At 52.5% G+C, this 9,491-nt stretch overlaps 1 long non-coding RNA gene across 1 annotated transcript; it reads left to right on the top strand.

The window, feature by feature from the left end:
* Window positions 1-3,674: 3,674 nt before the first annotated feature.
* On the top strand, window positions 3,675-7,484 carry LOC145531025 (uncharacterized). Its single transcript, XR_014072124.1, has 2 exons — window positions 3,675-3,969; window positions 4,255-7,484. It is a non-coding gene; the product is annotated as an uncharacterized LOC145531025 (long non-coding RNA).
* The last annotated feature ends 2,007 nt before the right edge of the window (window positions 7,485-9,491 follow it).

Genomic DNA, 9,491 nt, shown 5'->3' with positions numbered 1-9,491 from the left:
ACATGCACACACTGCTGTATTCAACAGAGTTAAACAACAGGGCTCTGCACGGCGTGCCGCTCAACATTTTCTAATAACCTAAATGGGAAAAGAATTTGAAAAAGAATAGGTACATGTATATGGGAGAGTGAAACTTTGCTGTATACCTGAAACTAATGCAGCATTGTTAATCAATTATGTGCTGTTCCAAGTCGCTTCAGTTGTGACCCTATGGACTGCAGCCCGGCAGGCCCCTCTGTCCACGGGGATTGCCATGCCCTCCTCCAGGGATCGTCCCAGCCCAAGGATTGAACCGGCATCTCTCACGTCTCCTGCATCGGCAGGCGGGTTCTTTTACCGCTCTCCAGTATAAAGTAAAAATTAAAAAAAATTTAAGTTCAACCCTGACAGATTGATTGGATGAATAGACAACCAAAAATATATGTAAATAAAAGTGGACAGAGCATCAAAATGCAGTTGCTGAAGGAACTGCAAGGGATGGGGACCCTGGAATCTCTTGAGCCTGATTTTGGAGGGCCCTGATCAGCTCTGCAGGATCTGAGGGGCCCTGGGGAGACCCTGGGTCCTTTAGATTGGGAGCAGCCAGCCAAACCACACAGGGGACCCCAAAGCGGGGCTTCCCCGCAAGCAGGCTCCAGTTTGGGAGGCTGGTTGGTCTGGGCAGAAGCATGGTCTCTGTGACCAAGAGGACTGTGCTGCCTGAGAGACCACTGAACCACGGACACCACGTAACTACCAGACAGCTGGGGTGGTGGATGAGCGGCTCTCGCAGGGAGCCGGGTGGGCGACCGCCACGGCCACGGAGAGACCCTCCAGGACCTGTTTCTCCTGCCGGTGCTCGCTCTGCGCCCCCATCGGAGGCCGAGCCGCCTCTGCCTGCCCCGCAGGCCAGGAGAAAGGCTCACAGGGACCCCGCGGTCTGATCTCCCCGGCTCTGACCACTGGCGCGGGAGTGATCAGCCCGCAGATGTCGGCAGCGCCGCGGGGAATACACGGCCGCCTCCTCCGAGACGCTGCGCACCCCTCGCCGCCCCACGCCGGTCCCGGGGCCGCGGGACACATGGGCCCTGCTTTTAAGAAGAAAGCTGGGCGCGCCGGTGCCGTCGCCGCGGCTGCGCGTTCGCAGGCTGCCTGAGGACTTCACTGCGCACGTTTCTGACGCGGAGCAGGCCAGTGTGCCGGGCCGAGGGGGACGGCGGACCTGCAGGCCTGACTGAGCCGGTGTGGGAATGCTAAGACAAAGCCCTGCGATGAGAGTCTGCTCTGTGCACAATCTGAGAAGCCCTGGCTGGTCCTCTGGAGCTGCTGCGGCCCCGGATGTTCACCTAAGCCACTGCTCTGAGACCCGCCCACACTCCTAGGTGGTTGTGAAGAGTTCCTCAGTCTTAGTTGTATTTTAACCTTACTAATCTGTAGTGTCCATAACTAGATTTGCCCTTTACGAAGCTCGCCTGTCACCCCTTAACACTGTGTAAACTGCATCCTGCACCTGGTGTTTGCTCCACCTGCAGTCTCTTACAGCAGATCGCCCCTTAGAGCTGTTTGCATTTGCAGAGAGAAAGCCCCAGGCCGATAACGCAGAGGCGAACGGACCCAACTACCAGGCTGCCTGACGTCAGCGGTGACTTTTAAAATAATGCAAGGAGAAGAAGAACGCAAAACCACTTCAGCTCTTTGATCCTTATCGCTTACCCTGGACGATGAGTCCCACCTGTAAACCTCTTACAGCTCCCTGGGAGGGGCACAGTTCTTGAGGTGCTAGCCTGCCGTGTCCTTCCTCTGGCGAGAGGAATAAGCCCACTCTATTTCTTCCAAACTCTGCCTCCGTATTTCTGTTTAGCATCGATGGGCTGGGAGCCGAGATTTTGGCAACAATTTCTTTGTCTTCTGGCAAACAGTGAGCAGGAGCTGTTGTTTCTACTTCACAGAACGGAAGGCTGCTTGGGGAGGTCTGCCCAGCAACCCAGCATGGTCTCCTCGTGCGTGCGGGGCGATGCCCACCCCCTGGTCCAGCAGGGCCTGCATGTCCACCTGTGGAGCCGGGAGAACTGGTACAAGACGTGGGTGTGAGGCTAAGAGGACTGTCCTGCTTTTGCTCTGGCACCACCTGCTCAGGCTCTGGGTCCTAGAAGTAGCCAGGGCCATGCAGAACCGTGAATGTGACACACGACATGACCGCTCCAAGCTGGACTGGGAGAGCCCGCGCTCTGAGAGATGCAGGCTGTGTCCTTCACAGGCTCAAGCCTGCCACCTCCTCCCCGTGTGAGGCCAGCTGTGGGCTTTGTCCAAAGCCTCGGATGAGCTCTGCTGGGGGAAGCAGCCTGTTCTCTTCCTGGCTCTGGCGGGACCTGGTGGATCTGGTGGGACCTGGTTGATCTAGTGGGATCTGGCAGGACCTGGTGGATCTGGCAGGACCTGGTGGGATCTGGTGGGATCTGGTGTGCCCTGGTGGGATCTGGTGGGAACTGGTGGGATCTGGCGGGACCTGATGGGCAGGTACCTGGCTGAGGCTGGCCAGTCTGAGTCCCTGGTCCTTCCAGTGTGTGATGGGCCTGGGCTGAGCATGACCCCAAAGCCTCAGAGACTGCCTCCCAGGCTGATGTGAACTCAAGTTTGGAGCAGAGAGGAAAGGTCTGTTTCTCAAGATCTCCAGCTCTAGAGAGAGGTAAATCCAGAACAGGTCTTGCTGACACTTGTGGAGGAGCTTCTGGAGGGCGCGGCCGCATTCAGGGAGCAGTCCTGGAGACGCGGGACGGAGGGCCCAGCAGCTCTGTGGGTGTCTAGGCCCATCTGTCTGCCAGAATCCAACTGCTGGAAGCTTTCAATGATGTGAGTTAATAAAATTATGTTTACTTTTTATTTTGTCTGATTTAGTTTGGCTTTGACTTCTCTTATTTCAAACCAAAAGAATCTTAGAGAGATGCTACTTCCGTCTGTAAGAGAGAAGTGAGACTCAGGTGATGCAGTGAGCTGAATGTTCAAGCCCACCCAGCATTCATATGGTGAAGCCCTAACCCCTGGGGCATGGTGTCTGGGGTGGCCTTCAGGAGGCGACTAGGTCATGGGGGCAGAGCCCTCAGAAATGGGACTAGTGCCCTTGTAAGAAGAGACTGGGTCCCCCGTGCCCTTCCAATGAGTGAGGACAAGGCAGGGAGATGGCCATCTCTCAACCAGGGAGGGGGCCCTCCCCCGACGTGTCCATCAAGTCAGTGATGCCATCCAACCATCTCATCCTCTGTCATCCCCTTCTCCTCCTGCCTTCAATCTTTCCCAGCATCAGGGTCTTTTCCAATGAGTCAGCTCTTCACATCAGGTGGCCAAAGTATTGGAGTTTCAGCTTCAGCATCAGTCCTCCCAATGAACATTCAGGACTGATTTCCTTTAGGATGGACTGGTTGGATCTCCTTGCAGTCCAAGGGACTCTCAAGAGTCTTCTCCAACACCACAGTGCAAAAGCATCAATCCTTCGGTGCTCAGCTTTCTTTACAGCCCAACTCTCACATCCATACATGACTACTGGAAAAACCATAGCTTTGACTAGATGGACCTTTGTCAGCAAAGTAATGTCTTTACTTTTTAATACACTGTCTAGGTTTGTCATAGAGGTGCTCAGCGATCTGCTAAAGTGACTCACAGAACTCAGGCAAACACTCCGTATGTCGCCGCTTTGTCATAGTGCAGGGTGTGGCCTAGACACGACCGCCTGCCTTTCCGGTGGGCACTTGGCCACCTGACCCATTTCTTGTTTTAAGTTTTTGGAAATTTATTTATTTTATTTGGCTACACCAGGTCTTAGTTGTGGCATGCAGGATCTTTAGTCTTGGCATGTGGGATTTAGTTTCTTGACCACGGATCAAACCTGGGCTCCCTGAATTCATTGGGAGTACAATCTCAGCCACTGGATGTCCGGGGAAGTCCTGGTCACCTGAACCATAGATGCATTTTCCAGACTCTGCTGCAGGGCAGCAGGTAAGTTGGAGATGAAGATGTGTAAGCAGGAGTAGTGTCTGAGAGCTTCTGGAAATCTCCTTGAAGTTGGGGAGTGGTCAGATGTGAAGGCTGGAGCTCCAGCAGCCACTTTGGGAGAGAGAAGGGAAGTCATGAGCAGCAAGGTAGAGGCATTCTTGGTCATTAGTGATCCTGGTATGAATTCACGTGACCTGGGAATGCCAATCTCCATGCTTCCTTTACATGAAATAAAATACACTTCTGACTTATTTTAGCCACTGTTATTTTGGGTTTCTGTTTACACAGCTGAACCTAATCATGGGAATGACAAACAACACTGGCCACATCTGTGACTATTCCAAGGCAGCTGCTGCTACTGGAACACTTCATCAGCATCTCTGCCCTGTTCCTGTCCTCATGGTAGCCCTCAGTCCTCAGGATGCTAAGAAGAGCTGACCACTTCGACCCTCCTCAGGAGGCAGCTTTTGCATGTTCCAGGAAACCCACTGCACCATCTCCAATTCTGCCTCAATGTCCACCTTGAACCACAGCCAGTTCACGTAAAGTCTACCAGTTAACGTCAAGTCTCACCTTTCTGATCTTGTCACCGGGTAAGACCTCCTGGACCCAGGTCTTCTGCCCTGCAGACCACACCCTCCACCACAGCCTCTGGGCTGAGATGTGAGCAGAGCACAACAGGGGGGCAGGGGTCTCCAGGGGAGCCTGCGAGGGACGCTCGCAGTGACCGCCTGCCCTTGGGCTGCCTCAGTGAGGCTTGTCATCCCCTTATGTTGTGCCTTGTGATGCTCTCTGCAGTACAAGGTGACACCCCAGCTCTGGGGATGGAAGGGAGGTGACCACCCAAGTTCACGCAGCAGGTGCGCTGAAGGTCCATCCAAAACCAACCTGTTGTCTTAACACCTGCTCTGTGTGAACAGGCTGTGATGTAAACCATGTACAGCCTGTGTCCAGGTGTCAATTCCCCTGCACCTGAAACGTCTGCACTGCCGAGGGAGTGTGTCACCTGCCCAGGAGGCCTGAGTCCCACGTAGGAGCAGCTGAGCCAGCCTGGTCATCTGCAATTTGTGCCCAAAATGCAGCCACGTCGCTGTCCGAGACACACGTCCTGTATAGAATGCAGATTCCGGAGGCCCCAGAACTCCAGGGGTGGGACAGAAGAAACAAAGTCTCCTGAGAAAATTCATGTTCTCCGGCCAAGGTTGCTGGGAAAGGCCAGGCCCTCCTAGACCTTTCATGTCAGCAATCAAGCTGTCATTTTATGAACCATTAAGCTGACTGTGCTCACTGATGATATTTTACATTCCATTGAAATTCATAAGCTGATCCACCTTTTGTAATAATCCAACAATGGGTCATCCATCATGGTTCCAGCTTCAGAAAGAGGGCAGCAAGTGTATGTCCTGTAATGTTCCCATCAATGTTTATTTTTATTTAATTATGTCTGGAGAGCAGCACTCTCTGTTTGGATGGTGGACAGTTAGGGAGGGCTTGTGAAGGGAGCTGAACGGGAGGCCACACTGGTGGCCTCTTTATTCCAAGGAAGATCCAAACGTGATCTGAAAGCCTGTTCTCTTCTTCCGCCTGGCCCACACGCACACGGCAGGCCGACGCTGAGAGGACACTGGCCACGGGACTGCTGCACGTGGCTGCCCAATCTTCCCACCACACTGCCACCCCTGTTTGATGTCCCTGGGATATCACTTAGACCCATTGTCACAGACGCACCCGTTGTGTCCTATGTGAGGGGGTTCCATTCAGAAGCAGCTTGGGCAAACAGTCCGGGGCAAAATCATCCAGGTCCTCCAGCCCTGCTCCGGGGAGGCGGCCCGCCCAGCCCAGGCTAGCCACTCACCCACACTGTATCCGGGCAGACGCGAATCACCTGTCCCCAGGGTCAGCCTTCCGCGCCCTCAGGAGTGCCCACGAGCCCATGTTCCCCCAGCCCAGACAGACCCAAATGTCTGTGGAAGCACCAGACCCCTGAGGCACAGCTGCAGGGCCTGCGAGGCTCCTGAGCGAGGCCAGGCGTGGAGCGGAGCAGGTCCAAGGCCAGGGGCAGAGGGCTCAGCCACTGCGGCCCCCACAGCGCCCTGGAGAGCTCGGACGCTGAACGAGCAGGGATGGGTCACTGGCGACCAGTCTCCTAGAGGCTGCTGAGGAGAAGGAGGCCGTCTAGCGGCTCTTGGTTTTCCACAAGTACCTGGGAATCTGCCGTGGCCCTCCCGGGGTCCCAGCCGGTCCCACCTCCCAAGGACCAGGACAGCATCCGTGGCCATGATGTGCTCAGCATGGACCACGGGGCATTTGCGGAGTCAATGCACAGCTTGCCACAATTATAATGAGTCAAATAGAATCGCTGAAAATCACCAAAAATCTATGCAAAAATGGGGGCCTCATGCAGTGAGTCCATCTCCTTGCGTCTGGACTTGGCCGTCTAACAGCCAGACCTCAGAAAGAACGCGCACACACGCGTGTGTGCACAAGCCTAACGCACATTCTGGTGAAGAGTCTGGAAACACAGTTTAAAAATAATTTTAAAAACACACAGTACTCTTCGTTGTAAGTTCCAAACAACCAGTTGACTCTCCCAGAATACTTCTGTCGATTTTTGGAGAACTCGTATCTATCGGTAACCTATGCTTATAGCTGACCAGCAAGAGTCCTTGCCATACGTTGGTGGATTTCTTCCTTTTTTTTTTTGCCTTAATGGATGAGACAAAAATGAAGCCACAAAATTCAGCCTGATTATGCTTGCTTGTCAGTGACTTCTTTCCTGAGTTGGATTTTAGTTTTCTAATACTAAAAGAATATTTCCTCCGTTTTCTTGTGCTGTTGGGTGTATTGGCTTCAACACAGTATTGAGCATAATCAGCACCATTAGCGTTTTCTCTACCCTTTTACTGAGTCGAGACACTCCGGAAAGCAATACAGCTGGGGTGTAAACACTCCTGCTCAGACCCCGTTCAAGCCACACCTCACAGGACTGACAGTGGGAGCGACGGTCGGCGGCCATTGTGGGTAGAACTAGGCAAAAGGAGACACAGTGCGCAGGGTGCCTGAGGCACGCACACTGCCACCTGACACCGAGACCAGGCATTTCACTACGGCTGTAGAACAAAAGGCGTGTGCGTCAGCTTCACAAAGGAAGAGGGAGCGTCGGAGAGGGGCTGGGAGATGAACGCGGAAGGAAGAGGCAGAGGCGGGGGCAGCGCGCACAGTGCAGGACTGTAAACCGGCCGGCGCACACTTGAGGCTGCTGCGGAGCTGCTGAGTTCTCTGCTCCCGGGAGGCCCAGGCGTGGGCTCAGCTGTCTGCTGCCCTGGGTTCACTTTTGTCTGGTTCCTGGCTGCGGCCTCTGGGCCCTACGGGGTCTCCTCCTCTGTTAGTATCCTCTCCACTCCTCTTGCTTGCTGAGCCTCTCTTACAAAAGAGAACTCTAAAATAGCTTTTCTTTATTAAAACCCATTTATTCCAAAGTTCTTAGGCAGCATAATAAATACTGGTTTTAAACACTAGCCAGAGGATTACAGATAAAATAGAAACTATTTCCCAATGAAATTTCATCTAAAAATACACCAGCTTCTGCTCTCACCTTATTTTAGTGAAGCGCATCAGAGGGAATGCTGGACCTGTGTCCAGGTGAAGGTCCCTTATGTCTCTTTATGTTATTCCCAGGAATTACTCAAGAGTAGATGAAAAAAAACCAGAGGGAGTTGTCTGTAAAGAAGTGTGCAGGCAAACAGGACTTCTCAGCCAGGGAAAACTCTTTTCTGCATAAATTCAAATAAACCAGGACAAAAGGTGGACTGGCCCTGAGGGGCTTGGGATCCAGCCGCCTGGGGTGGACGTGACTGCTCACATTGCTGGAAAAACCTGTGCTGCAGAGCCCTGGGGGCTGGTCCATTTGTCTTTCATTCTTCCCTTGACCTCTGACAGCCTTTCTCTCCCAGAATTCAGGGAGTGGTTCTGGAAGAAGCTGCAGAGGCAGCCCGACTGACCGCGCTACTTAACTCAGTTCAAGTCACTGAACATGAACAGATCGCTCGAGTCATGGGGACTTATTTCATTCTCCATTTGCAACAGTGAAATTTGCTTGATAGCACGGTTAAATATCCCCAAATTATAATTAATTCTAATTAGCCAGTAAAATCTTAGTGCACTAAAATCTTGATTAACCAGAACTGAAATAGCCAGAATTGCCATGCTGTATTCTATTTTTAAGAGAGCAACAGATCGAGTAGAAATACAATCTAAAACCGGATCGTGATACAAATTTCAGGCACCATTCTGGGATTGGTTTAGCACTGCTCTCACCTGGAATGCAGGCCATGTTCAAATTTGCCATGGGAACCATGCTTTGGCTGGCCAGGCCCCTCCTCTGTCCTGCCAGGCCCAAGTCCCCTCACCCCTTTGAAACCATTTGGTGTTGTTTCAGGGGGCGACAAAGAGCTCTGGTACCATGGTTCTTTTTGTCTCAGTGTAGAAAACAATTTAGTGAAACAAAGTGATAGATAAGAAGTGATTTATTAGATCAGGATGTTTGTGAGGTATACAAATAGGTGGGCGAGAAATGCTGTGCCCCAGAACTTACTGGGCTATGTTTTAATTAACTGATTAATTAATTAGCTGTTCATTCTTGTCTGTGCTGGGTCTTCCTTGCTGCATGGGCTTTCCTCGAGTTGTGGCAAGAGGAGGCTACTGTCTAGTTGTGGTGTGCAGGCTTCTCATTGCAGCAGCTCCTCTTTTTGCAGAGCACAGGCTCTGGGGTGTGTGGGCTCCAGTAGTTATGGCGCATGGGCTCAGGAGAGCACAGGCTCAACAGCTGTGGCTCACGGGCTTAGTGGCTCCACGGCACGTGAGCTCTTCCCGGACCAGGAATGGAACCCATGTCTCCTCCACTGGCAGCTGGGCTCTTCACCACTGAGCCACCAGAGAGGGGCTACAGTTTTATAATCGAAGGAAAAGTGGGGAGAGGGAGAACATGTCTTTCTTGAGTAGACGTCACACTTCCATCATCAGCTCCTCCTCTCGGTTGAGCAGGGACTTTGCTCGTACCCATGTAGTCAAGCTAGGTCCACAAGTTGCTGTTTTCTGTGCAGAGATCGTGTCCTAGGGAGCGTTAACTTACTGAGCTCACTGGGTAGTATGTGGGTCCCATACTGCCATTGTTTCCTTGTTTGAGGGCATGTCTGATGCTTCTGCAGCATGGTTTTGTTGCTGAGCAAGCTTGCTTGGTTTTGTGGTTAAGCAAATCTGCTTTCTTGAGTAATCATTAACTTACAGGGGTCTCTCCTACTTTTTTCTACTCATAATCCTCTAGCAGGATTAACTATTTAATCATCTACTTTGTCTTCACTCTGTCGCTATCACCTCCACACCCTGGGAGTGTCACCTCAACCCCTCTCCTTCCTGGCGGGCCTCCTCCCGGCCTATAGTTCTGCCCCAGTCAGTTCAGTTCAGTTGCTCAGTCATGTCTCACTCTCTGTGACCCAGATATCCCATATTCCTGCCTGGACCCAGCC

The sequence above is a fragment of the Giraffa tippelskirchi genome, chromosome 13 (assembly GCF_054371585.1).
Source record: "Giraffa tippelskirchi isolate mGirTip1 chromosome 13, T2T-mGirTip1v1.2.pri, whole genome shotgun sequence".
Classification (NCBI taxonomy): domain Eukaryota; kingdom Metazoa; phylum Chordata; class Mammalia; order Artiodactyla; family Giraffidae; genus Giraffa; species Giraffa tippelskirchi.
This window is presented reverse-complemented; position numbering and strand designations above follow the sequence as displayed.